Source organism: Thermobia domestica, chromosome 4 (genome assembly GCF_964235325.1).
Source record: "Thermobia domestica chromosome 4, izTheDome1.hap1.1, whole genome shotgun sequence".
In the NCBI taxonomy this organism is placed as follows: Eukaryota; Metazoa; Arthropoda; class Insecta; order Zygentoma; family Lepismatidae; genus Thermobia; species Thermobia domestica.
In genome coordinates, this window is record NC_137457.1 from 112,140,382 (window position 1) to 112,161,900 (window position 21,519).

Below are 21,519 nucleotides of genomic sequence, written 5' to 3' on the forward strand. Positions count from 1 at the left end.
TTAAATTCTCTACATACGTCTTCCAAACAGTTTTTGCCTCTTAGAGATCTTCAAACAAATAAGCCATTTGTAATTAAACACGTAGATTTACAACACACTCGAATAGGAACAAAGATAGCTCTACATGTTTCTAAATATTTAGTGTCTTTGCCGGATCGATATTTAACACTTTTTGACCAGAGTTAAGTGGATAAGATAATCAAAAGCAAGGAACGATTGTATTTGGTATACAAAGGGAAACAATCCTTAGGGGCTAACAAAAGTTTCCATAAGCTTTCTTTTACTACAGACCAAGACTAAGATTCGGATAATTCTGTTACAAGTTGTTCGACTGTGGATGGAGACAATATAACGTGCAAAGAAGAGAATCCTCCAAGAAAAAAATAACCATAACAACCCTCCGAGAGTAAAAATTAGAAGTTCTTTATAGGGTTTTGTCTATAAAGGGATAGCCGCGAAAAGAAAGCAATATTAGAAGATTTCCCATTCCATACAAACAAGAGCTTGGAGTTCGATTCTAGCACAAAAGCAATTAAACAACGGAGAGAAAGAGAAGAAAGCAATGCATTATTGTTATAGTTAACTAGCTAAAACCAAGCTGACTCTAAGCTATTACATTTGGTGGAGAATGGTGCAATGTACTCTATAACACGCAAGCAGAGTTCTTTCTTCCCAAATGCAGCACAATTCCAGTTATAAGGTTTTTCCAAGAAGAAGGCCTGTTACATTCCATGGTGCAATGTTCCAAGGAAAGCGTGGGTTGTACAGAGTGTTACTCACGAAAAATTCCAAGAAAAGTGTGGGCTGTACGGGATGTTACTCACGTAAAATTCCAGCAAGAAGGTGTGGACATTCCAATGGTGCAATATAATTCCGGCTGCGTGTAATACCAAGAAGAGGCGTAGGCTGTATTAGTAATATACGCTAGCGTAAGATTCCAAGAAAAGGTACGAGGCAGGAAAAGGTGTGGTCTATTGTGTATTTAAATAGTGGAGTTATCGAGGAGAAACCCATTCCGAAACACGACAACGAAAGCAGAAGAAACACCAGCTAGAAGCTTATTGAAAAAACGAAGTTACCCGTTGCTTTCGACTTTGTAAGTTTGTGTGTGTTGTTTTAAGCAGAGAACTTTGTAGATAAAAAGCAGCTACTACAAGAAAAAAGTGTCTCGGACACTATGTTTTAGCAATGGATTTTGTAGAACTTAGAACTTAGACTTAGACCAAAACTTTAAAAACTTAGAAACAAGAACTTAGAAGCAAAAGAAACTCCAACAGCCAAAATCTGCCTTAACTAGTAAATCGACACTAATAGGTGGAAATAGTTGTTGGAGTTTTAGTGTTGGTAATTATTGTATGCGAGGCTCGTGTGTTATGTGTGGTGCTGTGTAAGAACGTATTACGACTTCGAGAATCCACGTTTAAAACAAAACTTAGACATCGACAAAGAACTACGTAAAATTGGGAAAGAACTATTCCAGGAAGTGTATAAAACCAAGAATCCAAAATTAGCTTACGTTACCTTTACCAAAATTTTCCAAAAAGCTTATAACTAGATCTCGGAATAAGCTAACAACCGCTGCACCTAAACCATGGATTACAATCGGCAATAGAACTTCCATACGTATTCGAAACAAACTAAGACAGAAAGCAAACTTAGAACTAGCCAAAAAGTACATGAGCAATATCCGGCATTACTTAAACATACTACCGAGAAGAAATTTTAAAATGCCACCGGAATCGGATGTGGAATTTGGTCAACGAATATATTAAACGAGACAAGACTATTCTTTCTTCCAACGCACAAAACATTAGGAAAACACTGAGAAGATCCAGTAACTCTACACAATACCTAGGAGACGCCGAGGCACTAAATTTTTTTTCCTCGAAGTTGGGCAAAAGTTACAGGAGAAACTACCAGAAGGAAAAAAGACAACAGAAGACACGTTACCAAAAACTCTCATATGAAAACCAATAACTGCAAAAGAATTAGAAGACACAATAACCAAATTGGAATGGGGGAAGACTACAGCATACGACGGTATTAGTGTTTCGTTTCTCAAAAAATTACAAGTGTTTAGTTCTCGATGTGCTAATGTATATTTTCAATTTGTGCTTAGAAGTTGGTTATTTCACAGGAGTTCTAAAGCGAGCTACAATTACACCTATTTACAAAGCATGACCAACAACAGGCCCAGGTAACTTTAGATCAATCTATATTCTTTCTAACATTGGCAAATTATTAGAACGGTGTGTGCAGAGAAGACTAAGAGACTGTTTGGAAAGCTCGAACTTCTTCTATCGGCTTTAGGGAGAAAAAATGTACAAAGGATGCAATATTAGAATTAACCAAAGAATTACGGTTGACAGCAAACCTAAGCTAGCAATATATTTGGACATTAAGAAAGCTTTCTACACTGTTTCCCATACATTTTTGTTAAGTAAGTTAGAGAAATTAGGTATAAGAGGTACTGTTCTAAAATTCTTCAAGTCTTTCTTGGAAAATCGATATTGTAGAACTAGAGCTGGCAACACTGTATCGAATTGGAAAAATTTAGTATGCGATGTTCCCCAAGGTAGCTGTATTGCCCCATTGTTATTCGAAATTTATGTAAACTCAATTGGCAAACTAAAACTAAACAATAAGCTTCTTCTATTTGCGGACGATATAGCTATAGTTGTACATGGCAACAACGCAAAAGAACTATATACGAAATCTAGAGAAGATTTGAGAATTCTTGGTTTCTTGTAAATCATGTGTAAATGTTGTTAAATGTGAATATTCGAGTTTTAACCTAGAACAAGAAGCACAAGACAAATTGCTATTGCACGATGTTAGCTGTAAAAGATCTTGTTGTAAGTGTATTACTTTAAAGCATGTAACAAATTTTATGTATTTAGGCATTTACATAGACAGAAACCTAAACTGGGACGAACACAGTGGCCACTAATGGAAACAAATTAGAAAGAACTTATCGGCTTTTAACATAGTACGCAAGAATTCCCACCGCTCAGCTATCCTCCATGCCTTTGTCGATGCCAATATTGTGTATGGATTGCCACTATACTACTACTCTGGTAACTCCTCTGGTTTGTTTGCTTTTCGTAGGTATTTAATTAGAAAACACAGGGTTAAGACCGCCTTTCCAATCGGCACACAAATCCTTTTTAGAAAGTTGCTACTAGCGATTCGAACCCAAGACTCCAGCATTTTAACAGACCAACAAAAACAAGTATTAGAAAATACAGAAACAGAATGCGAAATAAGAAGTTTGCTTAACCATAGATACGAACAAAAAATAAAAATAGCGGAGGAACAAAAGAAAATTAATGCAGAGACTAACAAACAGATTCAAAGAAAGAAAGTTCTTCCATGGCTTAAATTATATAGGACACAAAATTAAACCTGTCTTGGAGTGCATTCGCTTTAGAACTTACATGGAATTTAAATAGGACGGTATAAACAACTTACTGGTAATTGCAGAAGTAAACAATTCCAAGGTTATCCACTCTCGTTCAGATGCAACACTCCATTACTCGACTAACATTTTTTCTCTTCTAACTTTTACTAATAGACACGAAAAATAATACGCAAAGGAAACCAGCTGCAAGGTCTATAGAACACTGCACTTGCTGGCAACCGTCCAAAATAACTTTTTTCTTAAGTAACTAATGCAGGATTGTTCTTCTCGTTGTCACTCTTACTTGTTAACTTGTCTTTTTCGTAATAATAACAAAAAACAAGGCCATCAACATAAATGCAGTCGTCTCTCGTAACACTGACCTTTGCTTAACAACCTTCTGGCACCGTTATATAATCTAAACAGGAAACGCAAACGAATAGCTGGGAAAGAAGTAGAAAAAAGAAAAAAGTTTTAAAGAACAAACGAACAAACATATCGGAAGCGTACGTTGGGAGAAGAGCTTATACACTGGAACATGGATCAAATACCGAAATAATGCGTTGGAAGTAGAACTTAAACAATTGGAATATGGATCGAATGCTGGAATCGTAACTTAATCAAAAGAACACGAACTTAAGAATAAACATGTAATGTCGGAATAGTGCGTAAACAAAGAATAGGAACATTGGAACGTATGGACCAGAAATATGGATAATTGGAGCGTGTGTTAACGTGAACATTTTTTCAATTTTTTACGTTGTTTTATGTTTTTTCACGTTCTTACGTTGTTTTTTTACGTTTTAGTTCTTTGCCTTGCACCTGTCTTCTTGCGTTTTAGTTATGTCTGTCTTGAGTTTTTGCCTTCGTTTTCGTTTCTGTGTTATAGATTGGAACCTTCTTTATTTTGCTCTTAAGCTCTCTGCAACTAAAAATGCTTACGGTAGATTGGGGTAACTTCGGTAGATTGGGATAACTGGTGTTTCTTCTGCTTTCGTTGTCGTGCTTCGGAATGGGGTTCTCCTCAATAACTCCACTATTTAAATAGACAATAGACCACACCTTTTCCTAGCTCGTACCTTTTCTCGGAATCTTACGCTAGCGCATATTACTAATACAGCCTACGCCTCTTCTTGGTATTACACCTAGCCCGAATTATATTGCACCATTGGAATGTCCACACCTTCTTGCTGGAATTTTAAGTGAGACAACCGACGGTTTCCTTGGATCATTGCACCATGGAATGTAACAGGCCTTCTTCTTGGAAAAACCTTATAACTGGAATTGAGCTGCATCTGGGAAGAAAGAACTCTGCTTGCATGTTATAGAGTAGATTGCACCATTCTCCACCAAATGTAATAGCTTAGAGTCAGCTTGGTTTTAGCTAGTTAACAATAACTATAACTAATTCAATTAATTATATTATAAGGAAACAAAATGTGAGATATATTCGATTGTTATAAATTGTGTATAATTTCAAGAGTAAGTCTACAAGAATTAAGATTTCTGTGGTTTATGATTTCTTTAAAGAGCTTAGCGGTATTAGATTCTGTACCTTTTAGACACATGCTGTGTTGCATAATTTGGTTTTATATTCAAAGATAGTTCATATTAGTAATCATATTTACAAATTGCAATCATATTAAATGTGTACCATCGTTAAACTTTTGATAGTTGTTATAATTTTTCTATAAAAGAGAAAAATCTGATTTTCCATTGGTAGAACCTACTATAGATTGGAACCTTCTTTATTTTGCTCTTAAGCTCTCTGCAAACATAACCTTGTAATAGTAAGACTCGGGAAGTTCGTCAGAACGATATTAGTATATGGTAATTATATATATATATATATATATATATATATATATATATATATATATATATATATATATATATATATATATTAAATGCTAATTTTAGATCCTAAGATTAATGCTTTACAAATTAAATAACTTACCAGTATATTTCTTAAGAAAGAAAATATATGATTGAATCTCTAAACCCCCTAATCTCTAAAAATCTTCATATATTTGTCCTGGTATTAATGACCAGTGGCCTAGAACGGCGCCCTCCAAAACACGTTACAATGTATAGCAAAGTTATGCCGTCTAAAAATTGAAACTCACTAGTTTTTAATTCAAATATCCAATCAATTGCCTTACGATTTCAACATAACTTTAGTTAGTCTACAATCATTATAATGCTTTCATTGTACCCATCAATTATAACATTCAAGAGATATGGAGTTATGCTTATATGGAGTTATTCTGTGCTCATCCGGAGGCTCTTTTGCGCGCTCACAAGTTTCCTCATTTTAGTGTTTACAGGAATGTTTCCCTTTATCATAAAATGTTAGCCTATTATAAAACATTGGATACTTCAATTATTTTCAAACGCAAAAATACCTAAGAAAAATGTATTTAAAAGTGTTGTTGATCATTTCGGTTTGGATAAAGTTTGAATTGCCTTTTTATCATAACTTAATCAACTGAGGTATCAGCAGATTTAGCTTCGTATTCAGTATTCTATATATATCTCTATATCTTTATCTCTCTATATATATTATATCTCTCTATCCGTATTCTATACAAGTATTATTTAAATATTTATCGTTCTACTCTGTTCTATATTCTTAAGAGGAGACAAATGCTACTCTCGTCCTTAATAACGTGCAAACGAACATAATAATAAATTGTATCTATTAAGAATTCCAACATTTTAAGTGACTTTATTAAAATTTAAGCTTCGTAGAAGACAAATATCCTTACCACCATGAAAGACATTTTGGGAGGGCATAGAGGGTAATTGTCACTCCTAGTTTTCACAAATAAAGACAATTTAATAAATCGTCTACTAATATACTATATAAGACGTGAAATTCTTATGTCGATGAACGATCTTGCGCAACCCCCTCCCCGCTAAAGTGTAACATGATCTAAAATGACGCATCCGGTCACTACTTAAACATGGCATTAATAAAGTATATTACAACAGGAATCTTTTGACTAGATTACAGTAACCGTAACACTTGGCTTAAAAGGAATTGTAGCATGATTATAAGACATTCTTTACTCTTATATTTGTGTAAGGTTAAATCTTACGTCCATATCATTTTGAATGAGATACTATTTTAACAGTTGTGTTTACCTTTATGTGTTAGTATGTATTTAATGCATGCTTTCATTTTTACTTTAAATTCTTGTACACACCAAACTTTAATCCTTTTAGAAAGTATAAGGAAAATAATACACTCGTGCTCCAAATTTAAAGTGACCTAAGACATGCATATGCATGTCATGAATGTTGGTTAGGGTCAGCAATAGAATACATGACGTAACACTATAGTCATTTTATTCATGGAGTGTCTAAAACAGTGTACCAAATACTGCCAATATTTAAGGAAACCGTATGTCGAACCTCATGTCCAGAATGCGAAAAGGACTAGGTCAGTAGAGCATTCATATGCAGGACTCAGTATGGAATATGCTCTCCTCGAAGAGAAACGCACTACTTACATCGACGTAGCATACTGGAAAGGATTGGCAAGCAGTTCTTGTTGCAAGGCCTGTCACTTTTCCGTGAGAGTTTGTCGAAAGTATGGAAGAGTACTTGGTGGAGGTATACCTTTAGCAACACTTCTCCCTAGAGATCCCAAGCATGCTCTACGGGTTGAACTCCAGGGAATACGCTGGCCATCAGATTTAATGAATGTCCCCTTCCTCAAGGAGGGCGGCCATGGCAGCTGTACGATGCGGGCAAGCATTGACTTTCATAAGACGAAACTGTGGACGGATAGCTCCACGAAACAAAGGAACATAACGGACAATGACATCAATGCGACATCTGGACTCTGTTATAATCCATCCTTCTACGAACTGCAGTTAACTGAATCCGTTAAATAACAACATTGTATTTTTCGTGCCCTTGCCTAGCTAAAAACGAACTCGGAGACTGATTGGTGGCTGAGAGAGAAAGTTTGGAATTTCACTATTAGCTGAGTTTAGGACTATTTTCACCATCCTTTTACAAATGGCATTAACAACGTTTCAGCTGTTGTGTGTGATCTATTGGTCTTAACGGTTAGTTCGAATATCTTATAATTAGCTTTCTGTACTTTTTGCGAAACACGCACCGTAGGAGCAGTGACGACACCAGCTTTACTTTCCTTGGTAGGGTGTGTGTGTGAGTAGGCAGATACATTTTTGGAAACCCAGTTATATTTTTGTGTACTGAAAAACTGCTGTATGATAATACAGCATGCCTGGGGGGATTGTCACGAGGACGGAAGGCGGACGTTCATTATCAAAACTGCTTCAAGATAGATTCCCGCCGACGTCACAACCAAACAGGACAGGACGTTCAAAATACGTTAGTAAGTCGAGGATTGTAACTCAAATTGTAATGTATGTTCGATAACTCTTTTTATTTTCAGTATAAAGTCGAAATTCCTTAATATATATCTTGACTATGTCACTGATTTAGATACAATGAAAACCACCAGTAGGATTTTCTTGATTATAAATCTCACGACCGTGGCTGAAAATTACAACATGATTGCTGAATTTGATGCTTGATTATTAAATTAATTCTTAATGCTTATGAACTAAACCTTAAGAGAACAACAGAAACGGAAATGGAAATGAAAAAATATCGTCTTGTGTAAACAATAAGGACGGAACTCTGCTTTGATAAACAAGGAGTAGGGAGAAGTTATAGCCCTGATTTTTATAAAAAGTACGGGCCACCGCACTAAACTTTGTCCCTCCAATTTCCTAAACTGTTAGGTCACAGTTCCTATTGAAACCTGTATTTGGGAAATAGGAATAAAATAACGTTTTCTTGAAAAATTCAACTGAATAAACTTCACCCTTCCTCCCAATAAATGTACCATAACTTCAGATATTTTCATTCGACTTTTGTCACACTATATATTAGAACAATTAACAAAATAATTGTTTTAGCAATATTAACAAAATCACCTGAGCCATTTTTGAAAATAATTGTTAGAAAACTCATCCCAAGAGTAAACTACATATTGTGGATCATTTTCAATCACGCGAGTTTAGCCATATTTTTTAGCTTACTAGTGAAACATTTATTTACAAAACTTGAACAAAATTGTCGGTAAAAACCTTGTGTAAACTACCCCTTGTGTTTTTCATGGACAATGAGTTATTCAATGTTATTAGATTATTAATAAAATTATTCTTTATGAAATCGCTTGGGTTGTTTCATAAAACCAAAAGTACCCGAAAAATACAAGAATAAACTACCGCTAATAGGTTTTTCCCCGGAAAATGATTTTTACCACAATATAGGATTGTTAGAAATATTTATGAATTATCAGCAAAATCGCCTGAGACATTTTTGTGAAAATCTTCGATAAACAACTCACCCCAATTCTCAAACTATCCCTCGGATATTTCTTCACGTCAAATGACTTATGCCATATTGCCAGGTTATTCATGAAATACTTCTTTATGAAATACGAATAAAATAGACTGAGCTGTTTTTGAGAAAAGTATCGATAAACAGCTCAACCACAAGAATAAACTACCCCACGCAGATTTTTCCCAGAGAAATATCTTGTATCTCAATCTAGGGTTCTTAATTAAATATTGAGGAATGAAACAAAAAAAAATTGTTGGAGCCATTTTTGAGAAAATCGTTTCTTTCGATGACAACTCTTCAGTAAACTACTGTAATTTGAAAAAAAAATAGCGAACGAACGGACGGATGTATATCGACAAATCACGTTTTCGATATGTAGGGTTCATGAAAGATGTAAATCCGTTGAGTTCCCAATTTGTTTCACGATCGCCTCACTTTCTCTCCTTTGTCATTCGAAAGCTAAAGAAATGACCGTCTGAGATGGTTTTACAGGCAAATCGAAAACTGACGAAAGAAAAGTAATGAAATGGACATAGAGAGAAATAGGAAAGAGATGGAATTGCAAAGAACTGGGAGATAACTAGGTATAACCGATAATTATAATGAGGACGATGTCATAGATTACAACCTGGAAGTGTAATAGGTAAATTGCGCAGAAACCGTTAGCATGCTCATTAAAAGGAAAACTTCATATTAAAAATGGAACGTTGACATAAGTTTTCATGTAGAAGACATTTTCCTTTTTAAGAAAAGAAGAAGTTAATTTAGGTGTGCTAATATTACAACCATAATGATAAATGTGCTAATATTACGACCCACGAAGATTTACGGTAAGACAGAGAGCTTTTATTATGACTTTTCATCAGCACTACGGTTCCAATCGCAAATTACTTTTGGTTTACTAATGTGTGAAAATTACCAATGGCTTACGACGCTCATTGATCGATTGGTTGGAATTAAGTCTCCCTTTTTTAGCATCCAGGCTATACGACAAGAGGCACACTAATATAATATCCAAAACACATTGCTCGGGTTTGTACTTGAAGCAACAACCACCACTAAAACTTCAATCAATGATACCAACTTGTGGCAGCGTAGTTTTATGTGGGAGTTTTACACCTTATCGACGCCAGCAATTATTTTATGGACCGAAAACAGCCTAGTAAATCTTCAATTTGAAATCAGGTTAATTGTAATTTTATGTTACAAGAAAACACATTCTACAGGGAAATGTCTTTAGAAAAAAACTGCATCGACCGCCGGCGAACGTAAAATTGTGCTCTGGAATTGAAAATATATACTGCTAAATGAAGATTTTAATTTTTTCCTATTTAATTTTGTTGTTATTTTCATATTATTTTTGTCGTTACCTCCCATACAAGACGACGGCACAAAGGATTGGCAGAAATAAGTTTTGAAAACAAAATATATTTGTTTCTGTCAACATACTAAATTGTTTCTTTCAAGAAAAATGATTCTTTAAAAGCTATTTCATAAACGTAGAAAATCGATATTTTCTGATAAGTAATTATGTATCGCAGAAAATAACATTCAGTACTCCTGTTTTTCTTACTTTGCAAGTTTCGTAAATTTATAATTAGCATAACATGGGAAATTCAAGAGAAAAATGGGAATTTCTACACCACGAGCTGGGACTTTACAACGTTTGAAATTAGCATAACTAATTTGAAATCATCATCATAATCTGTCACGAAAGAAATACAATGGCGGTAATTATGTGGATTTATTGATAATGTGTGCAAGACCACGTATACCGAAAGTGCATTCGCGGTCTCATTGTTAAGTCCCGTATCCGAGGTCATATATTCAAGGAATTTTCAAATGAAAAGGCACGAAACGTCGTAGAAATCAATCGTCGTATGTTGAAATACGAGTATATCGCTTTGAAATAAAGTACTGCGACAACTAAGGAGAGAATGTAGTGTCTGGCCTGGTTGTGCCCATGTGTGGCTGCCTTTCACATGATACAGGAGAGAATCAGGCAATTGTGTGCTCCGTCCAAGTCAAATTAATTCGGCAGTGTGTGTGTGGAAATAATAGCGTTCACAATGAACATTCGACGATTGAGGAGCATCGAGGTATTATCCGATTTTTGACTGAGGAAAGGTTTCAACCCTCCAATACGCGCGCGGGCTACTATTGTAGTCCTGCGTTTTGTTGTCCTTGCCGCAAAGTAATTCGATATGCTAACTCAAAGGATGTCTGTGTACCTTTCTATCAACTATCATTCTGCGTGTTTAGTTTGCAGTTGCAAGAACAAAAAGGAGCTCATTGTTATTATGCTTGAAAGTTTCATGGGCTACATCTGTAGTCCGCGCGACTATTGCTGCAACGAATGTTCCAAAACGTCAAAGTTTTTTCATCATATTTTGACTTTTCATCAGATGGTTAATGAATTTGCAAAATGCGAATTCTGATGAGGAATGTTTTCTAGATGGCGATAGTGAACATTTTGAGACCTCAGAAATGCGTTTTTGGGACACAGATATAGTGAAAATTTAGAAGACGTGACAGAGAATTCCGGGCGACAGGAATCACTCATACCTGTTGATAATAGTAGTAGACAGTTGTAAAGTAAATTATTATGTGCCAAAGAACAATTTCAAATGGCAAAAAGACACTCCTACTCCTAATATTCGCACTTATGCTCATAGTATTGTGTTTCGTTTTTGAGGACCTAAAGGTGAGGCTAGGTCTGAGTTGTCGCAGCTTGAACTGCGTTTAGATGCAAACATTTTGAGACTTACGGCTGATTGCCCCAATATTTACATTGACAGTGTTAGATTGAGATTTGTACTCAACCGACATGCGAAACTTACACATGAGACTGTACGTTCCCTTATTGGCATTTTAATGTCTTTGATGAGTGGTCAATGCTTGAAGGAAAGTATGTATTGACCACTCATCACTTGAGTGAAGAACATGCTTAGAAGGATATGAATAGGGAAACATAAAAAATAAAGATATATGAGTGTAAATAGCATAGGTATAATTATGCAAAACCGTAATCAAACTTAGTTACCAGAAATCATTATACTGAAAAAGTAATGCAGAATACGTTTATTTGTAAGGTTTGTAAAATTTTTAATAAAATATACTTAATTTTTAAAGAATTCTAACACATATGTTTACGATGAAGAGAGCTTAAAATGCGCCAGATTGGTCCAATTATTGCTAAATAAAAATAACTTTTACAGTCTCATTTGTGTATCACTTTTGAAGAAATGAATGGGGTTGGTCTTATTTGTATATACATAGCTTCCAAATAAACATATTTCTCAAATTGTTTATAAAAGCCTTAAAATAGTTTATAAATACAATTTTCTACAAGAAAGATAGAAATATTAACAAATTAGCAACATAATAAAATAAAAACAAATGGGCTGCAGTGGTAGCCTGCGCGACTACCCACGTCACACAAATCCGCGGGGTTAATCGCTCGATGTTCATCGCCGGATGGTGACTGTATACGGGAGAGAGTGTGTGTCCAACAAGTCAGTGAGAAAGTGGAGTGATTCTCCTCCATGATTACGCTTGTCCATACGTCTTGCAGGTCACACGAAGTATACGGAATGAGTTGAGTGGGAGCAGTTTGAGCATCCGCCCTACAGTTTGGACATATCCCACTGCGACTTCCATCTGTTTGGTATGCCTAAAAAGATATCTCAAAGGCAAGAGCTTGAACTCGGACGAGAACTGAAAGGAAGACCATACCCACTGGCTTTCTGGAAACAGGGAATCCTTCGGCTCATACTACAATAGGAAAGTTGTGCTAAGGCGTCTAGTAATTACTTTTGAACAAAGACTTCGATTATACCCACAGTGTCATCTTTTAACTTTCCGTTTGAATACCCCTAATATTTCAGACTTGAATATAATAAAATCAATTCATTCTTTGTATCGGGTCTAGTTAGAGAGAACGATGAGAAGCAAAACTTGGCTACCATAATGGTTCTCTGTTGACAGGTAAGGCATTAAGAGTGAGCGGGTGTGGGCGACCGCCCACCCATCCGCCCACCTGAAGAGAAGTAGGGTAATGAAGGTGACATCCTGTACTTCAAAAGCAATAGGTATTACTTTGGATTGTAATGTAAACGGTACTAGGACCCTGTTTAACTCTGCAATGAACAATGATTTTAAGACAGATACCTGTAGTAATATAATGACAACAAAAGTCATGATTAATCTTTAAATTACGGGGGCTTTAAATTAAAGCACCTCCTGAACTACGAAGCCATTTAAACCGATTTCATGGGGTTGGGGAAAAATGTAAGAACAATCACTCGTAATTGCCGTAGACACATGAAGCAAAAAAAAAATTGTTACTTATCTCTACTAGTATTTCAGTTCTTGACATATGCCTGATTTTTATGGTTTTATTACTGTATTGTTGTATTGTTGTTACTGTAAATTTTCTTTGAGGAAAGAAAACTAAAATTTCCCCCTACTCCTCCTCAAATTACTGATAGGAGGAATATGTGTTTATTATTCCTTGAGGTCCATTATTTGACATTACAATCAATGTAAAAATTCCTTTCTAATTCCAGGTTTTACTCCAGGAGGAAATAACACGAACAAAATAAAACTTACATGGTGTATCTAGTTTTAAAGGGGGATTTCCCCATCATTCCCAGATAATTCTCAATTTGCTGTGGACCAATAAAGTTATCACGGCTAGAATTGCTAACATTGTTTTCCCTCGCATGGTGTAAACGTGATTCGTAGCTTGTTCCATTGGACATGAGTATAGGTGAAGTGCTTTTATTCGAGCTCATTTAATTACATATTTCCGTATTTTGTATGTACAGGCTGCTCACGTTAATCTAAACCCACAGTAATCCAAACCCTGCGCTTGTCTGAATGATATATAGCCGACGGGATTGATATTTTTAGACTGGTGCTCAAACAGAAACAGTTGTTGTGAGTTGTGTGACTGAATCAGGTCACTTTTCTTGAATACAAGACTGTTTCAAATTACTTTTGAATGTTTAACTACATATCCGGTACTGTACATATTTAGATTAGAAATAAACCTTGACAAATATTTGTTTGTAACTGGATTTGTGGCTTTTGAGCACCCCCTTTTACGTCAAACAATTGAATAACCCGAACAGCTCAAGCAAATATACGGATTAACGCAAGCTTCCTGCTGGAATTATCGAAGATAATTACTGGTCCATATTTTGGTCGCACCGTTACCATGAAAATAAACAGATGCGAAATAATGTTGCTCCTATTAACCTTCAAGTGCCCCTGGTGATTTCCGGATTCGATTCTCATTGGAAACACAAGTGATTAGGATCCTACTCTAGGCCCCATTCTTAGGAGGTTATCATCGTTCCATGGAAGGCTATGGCAAACCATCATGGGTTCACTTTGCTCAGGGGACTTCGGGCCAAAGACCGACCTTCAGACAGGACACTGCATCATCATAATGACAATCCACTAATCGGTCATCGCATACTGTGTACATTGCTGAGGTGTCGTCAGTGATACTACACAGAAAATGACGGCTTCTAATGTAGTATATTCGTATGGTATTCAATGTATAGCAGAGATGGGCATTTTTGCTAACCCTCACTCACCCTCACCCTCAGTTGACTCCCTCACCCTCACCCTCAGCCACCCTCACCCTCAGTTGACTCCCTCACAGTCACCCTCATCCACCCTCATCCTCAGTTAACTCCTTCACCCTCACCCTCATCCACCCTCACTCTCAGTTGACTACCTCACCCTCACCCTCAGCCACCCTCACCCTCAGTTGATTCCCTCATACTCGCCCTCAGCCACCCTCACCCTCAATAAAATATCTCACCCTCACCCTCAGACACCCTTACCCTCAATCGACTCCCTCACCCTCACCCTCAGCCACCCTCACCCTCAATCGTCTCCCTCACACACACCCTCAGCTACCCTTACCCTCAATCGACTTCCTCACCCTCAGCCACCCTCACCCTCAATCGACTTCCTCACCCTCAGCCACCCTCACCCTCAACCGACTCCCTCACCCTCAGCCACCCTCACCCTCAACCGACTCCCTCACCCTCAATCGACTTCCTCACCCTCAGCCACCCTCTATCAACTCCCTCACACAGTTTCTTTCATGTACTAAATAAATAATAAGTAAGGGTTAATATGATTCTCTTTCAAGTTATTGAAATTTATATATTGTAATATACGTAGATATACATTATATGTACGGTATAATATTATTTATATTTCATATACTTGTATATATATATATATATATATATATATATATATATATATATATATATAGATAGATAGATAGATAGATAGATAATGGCCATTTTGCACTGGGATCGCTCGCGCTCGGGTTCGCCAAGACAAGAAAGAATATCAAAGGGTCGAAGACATAAGCTCACTGGATATAAGCTCACTACTAATAATATAATTACATTATAAGATAATTCATGCAATAAAGAATACAATAATGATAACTAAATACATTTATAGGTTAACTAATTTAATTGCAAAGGATAATAAACCTGAAAAATAAAATATTTAAAAACAAAACAACTGAAAAGTGGCAAACAGAAAATATGACAAAAATGAAAACCAGATTTTGAATGTTAATATGAAGATGATTTTGAATATTAAAAAATAAATTGAAAACGGATTTGGACAAACAAAAGAGTACTACTTCCTTTTACTGAAGAAAGTAATCCAACCCCCTCCTCTATGCTGAAACTTTCGGTGCAGGAAATTTTGCAGCACAGAAATATTGGTAAATGAAATTTTGGTAAAAGGGTCTCTCCTTATTGTTATTTTTTTTACTATGGCTGAAATTAACTCAGAAATATTTCATTTTAGTTTAGAAAGAAATGAAATGAAATCTTTTAAGTTTTACGTCCCACGATTATGCCCGTTAGGCTAAAGAAGAAGGATGAATAACGAATGGAATGGTGGAATGAAGAAAGTGGGAGAACCCCGAGGATACCCACGCACAAGGTAGTTGTCCACCACAAGGTTTACTTGGCGGGGACTGGGATGGAACCCGGGACCCAAGCACCAGAAGTGAAAAATCTACCACTGTGCTACCGCTCTCCCCGTTTAGAAAAACGTATGATGGGTATGAAGAGGTATTAAAGTCTAGACTTTGACTAGTAGTAGGCCTAATTCAGTAGAAAATAGAGCTACTAATGCTATATATCAGTTGTCATAGAATAAAATAATAAGGATGTTGCAGGGTTTAATGTGTTAAACGTGAGTTGACTTTGAGGAACTTGTAATAAAATGCTCCAGATATTTGAATCTGGGCTTTGACTACTTGTAGGTCTACCTTCACAATAGAAAGTAGGCTATATAACTAACGTCATATAGGAGTTATCAGACATCAGAATAAAATATTAAGAATGTTGCAGAGTTCAAGGCTGTTATAATACTTTCAGACCAATGCTCATCAAATGAATCTCTTTCTTATTTTATTTATTAAGAACAAAACAACAACTTATTAACCAAAAGAAAAACCTTTGTGTTAGTAAATAAGAAGGAGATTTCTTTGAGTGTTAGGCTGCAAACACGACGACAGCACTAAGAAGCAAGGCCTAAATACATCTGAGTATGATGAATTCGTATTAAAACAATCACAAACCAGAATCATGAATCCCGTTACGTAACCAGATTCTATTATATAAGTATGCATGCCTAACCATGAAAATATTTTAATGCAGTGATGAATTGTCCGACCTATAAGAAAAATTTGGTTCCAAAACTTCGAGGGCAAAAATTACGCCTACTGTCGCCCATGCTTAACACATTAAACTTGCAACATCCCTATTTTATTCTGATATCTGATAACTGCTATACAACATTAGTAGCTCTGCTTTCTACTGAATTATTAGGCCTATTTGTAATTGTGGTCAATGTCTAGATTTTAATATCCAGGGTATTTTGTTACAAGTTCCCCAAAGTCTGTCCACGTTTAATACAACGCAACTCCCCAGCGGTTTTTTTCTTTTTTTTTACACCTAATAAGTTATATAAGATACTAGCTCCATTTTCCGATTAGGAAGTAGCCAATGCCTAAATTTTAATACTCGGTGAAGTTTATTAAAAGTCCCTGAAGGGAGCTTATGTTTGCTATCGGTGAGCTTTTGTCCGCCCCTGTAATATAAGACTACCGGTGAGCTTATGTCCGACGGGTGGCGGTAATTTTGTCACCAAAATATTACCATATAGGTAATTTCGTTACCGAAAATTTTGTCACAATAATTTCATCACCAGTGTCTTTTAGAACATAATACAAGTACAATGAATGAATCGAAAAAGCTTTTGAAATTGCTTTCTTTAATCTTCAACTGAAGCAAATCGAAATATAATAATAATAATAATAATAATAATAATAATAATAATACTTATTATTATTATATTATTATTATTATTATTATTATTATTATTATTATTATTATTATTATTATTATTAAATAAATATTACATATTTTAGATATCGTATTTGAGATAAAAGTTTTCAGTAATTCTATCACAGAAATACATATTATATAGGAAATTTTGTCACGGTCATTTTTTCACCTTTCTTGATCTAAGTAGAGGCAAAGTAAATGACCTAAACACCTTACGTTATTTTAATCAAACTTGGAAAACAATTCGGTTGATGTTGAAGTTTCGGGTATTCGACTCAGGAGCAAGCACCAGTACAAGAAAATAGTGCCAGTTTCAGCAAATATTAAAAGCAAAAAAACGTAGGGAACTAATGGGTTTATATATCACTATTTACAAATATTAAGTTTCGTCAATATCAAAATTTCAGAACAGAAAATTGCAAACAAATATGAGAAGATATGCCAATCCGTTCATTTTCCCGCAAACTAGACGAAAATTTGCATCGTTCTTGTACCGTTCTCCGAGCCCAAACTCTTGGACCTTCCTCCACGTTAACTGAGTCATGTGAAAAGAGTGATCTTTTTTAGGAGCTATTGAAGGAAGAATGTTATATTTCAACTCTGATTAAACATTGACAAATTGTTATTGGATATATATGTGAAGAAAACAAATTTATATAAAGGAAGAAAAACATATGAATATTTCTAACAGTTTCCTTTAAATATAGCCTTATGGAACTATTGAGAAGTGAAACATGGATGGTGGACGGAAACTTTTCAATGGCTCCTTTAAAAAAAAAATCACGCAGGCCCTATATGTTATTTGACGTGAGACTTCCTTTACTAGGTGTATGCCCTAATGCAGAGCAAGACACAAAATTCAAATGAAGAACTGTTTCGTGCGGTAGTGCATCAGTGCAGCAAATTTAGTGAATACCCGGACCCTGTAACTTTGGTTATGGATTTCGAGATAGCGGAAATGCAGACTGTAAAAGCAACTTTCGGAAACTCAACTCGTGTACAGCATTGCTTTTTTCACCTGATTCACTCAACGTGGAGAAAGGTCCAAGAGATTGGATTCACGGTACGGTACAAAAGCAATGAAAATTTTCGTCTATTATGCGAGAAAATGAATGGATTGGCATTTCTTTCCACAGCAGATGTGCATCAGGAATACAAGAGGCTTCGGAGGAAGAGGTGGAACTTCTGGACTATTTTGATAGTACTTAATTTAACAAGTTGAAGGAATAGTTTCAACTTTGCTACATCAAAATGCTGTGGGTCAACCACCAAAAAAGAAAACAAGAAGGGTGTTTCAGATTTTGCAGAAACGGTTCCAGTCTTCGTGCATAATGCATAACACTGGACCTAAATGTTTGAAAAAATCTTTGCTTGTTGTTTCCTATAATGTTATGAATAGTAGAAAATCAACATGTAAAACACTTATTGCATTATAACAACTTATATTTTTTTCTATTTTCTGTTCTGAAATTTTGAAAAATTTAAAATTTGTAAATTGTGATATATAAATCCATTTTGCCTGTGCTTTTAACATTTGCTGAAGTTGGCATTATGTTCTTTTATTATTGTTTGTTCTTGCGTCGAGTATCCGAAACTTCGATTTTCCAGAGTCGAACACCAACTGAATTGTTTTCCAAGATTAAGATAAGATTAGCTGTTTTTGTCGTTTACTTTGTCTTTACTTAATTCAACAAAGGTGAAAACCGACGAAAACTGAACTGAAACATTCGGGGGACTCAGCCCCCTCATCGGTAACATTGGGGGGTTGAAGAGGACTGAGCCCCCAGGTTCCGGCGCCTATGCTTCGAGATACACTTCGCGGGTGGGGTTGGGACAAAGTCCCCGGAACTAAGATAAATTATAAATTGCGAACATATGTTACTTTTGTGAACGTTGTTTTAGGAAATAGTGTCCCAGTGTAGCCCTCAACATTTTGATGTTGCCTTCTCCAAATTATCTTGAAGAAAGACTGATCCTACTAAAATAGGATATTTGTATCATACTCAATGTCTCGTACATTCACAGATAAATTAGATATTTCACATTTGCACGGTCACTTTTATCCAAAAGTTTGAATTATTTTATTCCTCGAAGTTAACTTGTTTACGGCAGATTAGGCTTTGAGATTCCTAATCAACAGCAGACTGAAAATGAGGTGTTTTTAAAAATTATTCCTCATCATATGAGGGGAATTTTCAAAGAAGGCAGCTGGTATTAAACATGGTTATTTTCTTCAAATTTCCTAAATACTGATTAGATTCTGACTTCCATCATGCCTACTACACAAAACTCGATAAAGTTACTGGTATGAAGCCATATCTCCTTTTTGTATTGAAAAAAATATTATTTTCGAGCATCCTCTTTCTCGGAAAGCAGAAATATGTTATATTTATCATTAAATGCCACAGCAGTAGATAGGATAACTCTTTCCAAATTGGGTGGGGGCGATGGCTCAGTGGTAGAGCATTCACTTCCGGTGCTTGAGGTCCCCAACTCAATCCCAGCTCGCGACGTGTGGACTTTGTGGTGGACAAACACCGTGCTCGTGGGTTTTCTCGGGGTTCTCCCGTTTCCTCCCACTTTCTTCATTCCACCATTTCATTCATTTCTCATCATCACCGTCTCCTTTAGCCTAACCGTCATATCCGTGGGACGTAAAAGTCAAATATTTTCTTTCCAAATTAGGTGCTTTGACCCGGTAAGGGGCGTCACTTCAAACTATCGTTTTCATCATCGAGACTTATAGTTCAATCTGGAGTAGTAACTCATTTTAGGATCTAGTCTCCATGATTATCACCCGAAAGACGAAGATGAATATGTAGAAAATTATAAGTACTTCTTGTTCATTATCGTATTAAGTTTATCTAATCTCTTCTTTCTTATAATATTCAATGTATTTTTTCTTAAGAGAAAAGTAAAATATCAAACTTAAATGTTTAATAATAATCATTTTATAAAAACTAGCAATGCTTCTAAGAAATATAAACTTACCTTCAAACTGAATTATTTTTCCTTGTTCATAAGAAGTGGTGAGATCACCAGGGGGAAGTCATCTGATTCAGATAAATTAATATATAGATTCTCCATTCATAAACCTCGTTAAACTTAATCAACTAAGCTTTATTAAACTGAACGTATGTAACTTATGCATCCACTGTAAACGTTTATTTACAGATATTTCTCTCGAAAATGGTTTGAATTATGTTGAACAAATTTAGTGCGATCACAATGATCGTTCATTTGGTTTCAAAATTAAAGGGGCAGACTACTAAATATTTTTGAAAAGCTAACAATTTTTCTTTTGCCCATTTTTCATAAGTGAAAAGAGATAATGAAATATAACTTAACACAATAATAGATAATGTTATTCTACACCCGAGAATACGAATTGGAAGAATAATCAGTGTTGCTATCCATAGAAATTACAGTGTGTCCAGAATTTGAATTACAAAAAAATCTAGGTTAAGGCAGCGACTAGAAAAATGAACTCAATGGTAGTTGATTACTTATCATGTTGTCTTGGTTCTTTGTTAACTACGTTTTAAATAATATTTGTATTTATTTGAAATAACTTATACACGTTATTTCAAAATAAATACAAATATTATTTAAAAAGTAGTTAACAACATGAAAACAAGGCAACATGATAAGTAATCAACTACCATTGAGTTCATTTTTCTAGTCGCTGCCTTAACCTAGATTTTTTTGTAATTCAAATTCTGGACACACTGTAATTTCTATGGATAGCAACACTGATTATTCTTCCAATTCGTATTCTCGGGTGTAGAATAACATTATCTATTATTGTGTTAAGTTACATTTCATTATCTCTTTTCACTTATGAAAAATGGGCAAAAGAAAAATTGTTAGCTTTTCAAAAATGTTTAGTAGTTTGCCCCCCTTAACTAGATACAAGTACCATTTAAGGGGTATGTCAATTTGACACCGAACAATTTACACCAAATTTGCTTAAACCGGAAAATTTGCCGGTATTTGGACAAATTCCCCCCCCCGGACGAAATCTCCCCAAAACACATCAGGTAGAACATAACCCCCGGAAAAATATGCGCCTAGGACAAAATCTCCCCGGGCAAATTCCCCCGGAAAAGTAACTTTTAATGAAGCTTCTCTCACTTTATCAAGATAAAATGCAGAAGGATTTCTCATTTATGATAATGGACCAGAAAGCATGAACAGAATATTGATTTTTGCGTACATTATGCTTCTGCAGGTATTCCAGGAACAAGACATGTTACAGGGATGAGACATTTCAGGTTGCTCCTATAGTCCAGTGCATTTAGGCTTGAACCTGGACAAAAATAA